The following is a 2500-nucleotide window of genomic DNA, read 5'->3' as shown; positions in this document are numbered from 1 at the left end:
CAAACTGGAGGGTGTAAAGACTCAAGACTCATCGAACAGAACTGCAAAACTATTTATCCTGGACTTTTGTTTCTGGTCAACGCAGGCTACTGCCCCTCATCATCCTCCCTCTTCACTCAGTACTTTTCAGTACTGTTCATGTGCTCTGCTCCGGACAGAACACTATGTTCTCGGTTAAGTGTTATAAATCTGATTTGACATCAGAAAGCCGTTTTTTGTGTGAAATAATGATAACCCAAGGATGCCGCTATCCAACATTGTAATTTACAGGAGGTGAACTCTCTGTACAGGTGGGACATCTTGCCGTCATCTAGGGATTGCATCTAGGGTCTTCATATCACACCCATAAGCACTGAACACCATTTATAAAGAGCAGTCACTTTGTGTGTATGTTTATTAACTGCTTATGGTAGTATTCAAAGAAATTAATACGTATTGGATTTAAATTGCATAGTTTTGACATGAAGGTATCACTGTTATGTATTAATATTAGCAAATAATGTTCAGAAACATTTATTTTATGTGCTTATGGATGTGGTATGAAGTCCCTACGAAGGTTTTCCTTCAAATAAAGTGTTGATAAATATTTTCCACTTCCCCCAGGGCTACACCAACCTCTAAGGGGAAATCAGGCTCTAAAATGGCGTCTCAAACCTCAGACTCAAGACTTACAGGTTGCCTTGTTTGTCACTTTTTTTATATTTTGACCTGCTGGGGGTCCTCGCCTCGTCCTTTCTGGTATCCTGATGATGTCATGAGTGGAGGGGAAGAACCTCTTCAGTTCACCTCTGGCCTCTGAGGAACCTCTGGTCCACAGAACACAAACACATTGCATAGTGATGATGCTTTTTGAGCCCAGACTACCAGAGACAAAGGGTCATGTGTGTGTGGGGGGGGCTCTATAAGCGGGTCATGTGTGTGGCGGGGGGGGGGGGGGGGGGTGCTCTATAAGCGGGTCATGTGTGTGGCGGGGGGGGGGGGGGGCTCTATAAGCGGGTCATGTGTGTGGCGGGGGGGGGGTGGGGCTCTATAAGCGGGTCATGTGTGTGGCGGGGGGGGGGTACGGGGCTCTATAAGCGGGTCATGTGTGTGGCGGGGGGGGGGGGGGGGGCTCTATAAGCGGGTCATGTGTGTGTGGGGGGGGGGGGGGGGGGGGTGGCTCTATAGCACCAGAGGCTAACCAGGCAGTTGAATGTATTCAGATAGTTGTCACACTCATTCTGGCACTCTGTATTTTTTAATCAAGATTAGTTACTTATTATTATTTAATAAATAACTTATCATGTATTTATTACTACTTATTATCTCCAGCCTTCAAACAATACCAGCACTGCCAGGGCACACTATGTACTTAAAAACAGCAGTCAGCAGAGACCCCCGCAGTGAGAGCTTTTACTTTCAGATCTCCGTTAATGCAGCCGGATGTTCCGTCATACATACCACCCATAGCCACTGATACGCCAAGCTGTGTAGTTAGAAGCGATGATCTCGGTCATCATACCTGTTTCGGAAAGACAGGGTGGAAGAGTGATCATAGACGATGTAATGCCTCCGTGTGAAAGCCTTTGCCTCGAACATTACGCTGGTCCTCAGCCGAGTGTGAGTAGTTCTGTTAGTGCCCTAAAGTATATGGCTAGTTTTCATAAAGGATACAGTCTTTCTCAATGCTGTGTGAAAATCACCTTTGACTAACCGACGGCTATCAGTCTTTATATTCCACATTGAAGACCCACCTGGCTCTATTAAGGAAACATTTTCCATAAATTAGCCCATATTCCAGTAGATTATAGATAAGAAATATAGGATAAACTATTGTTATGCCCCTTATATTACAGATGTAATATATAATTGGTATTGTATAGGAAATATATCTTTATTTATCTGCAAACACTTAAAATGCTATTGATGGAGTATTCTGTAGGTGTAAGGAACAACTGAACTGCCCCCATTACTTCGGACTTATTCTAATGAATATGCTTCATATATCTATGCTGTGCATAATAGCAGTTGAAGTGTAAATAAATAAACAAAATAAAATAGCTAAATAAAATAGCTGGGGTTGAGCTAAAGAGGTCTCAGTATTACTCACCTTTTAGATGAAGTTAAACGCAAACATGAGTGGATTTGAAAGAGTAGTATTCTTTTGTCATTGTAAATATGTTCGAGTCCACATTCGAGTCCACCCATAAGCTTTGGTGATGCTGTTCATATGTATCAATGGAGATATGCTTCATTGTTCAATAGGTAAGACTGCTAGGGCTGAGCTTCTAGTCTGCTATGTGTGTGTGTGTGTGTGTGTGTGTGTGTGTGTGTGTGTGTGTGTGTGTGTGTGTGTGTGTGTGTGTGTGTGTGTGTGTGTGTGTGTGTGTGTGCGCGTGTGTGTGTGTGCACTTGTTTAAGACTGATGGCAGTAGCACAATACTGAGATCAGCTAGTCGAAGATTCCACGTTATCTTTGTCTTTGTGAGAGTAACTTTAGTCAACATCGGAACAAATTCAG

The sequence above is a fragment of the Sprattus sprattus genome (genome assembly GCF_963457725.1).
Source record: "Sprattus sprattus genome assembly, chromosome: 18".
NCBI lineage: Eukaryota > Metazoa > Chordata > Actinopteri > Clupeiformes > Clupeidae > Sprattus > Sprattus sprattus.
The sequence above is the reverse complement of the archived record's forward strand: the minus strand, read 5'-3'. Positions refer to the sequence as shown.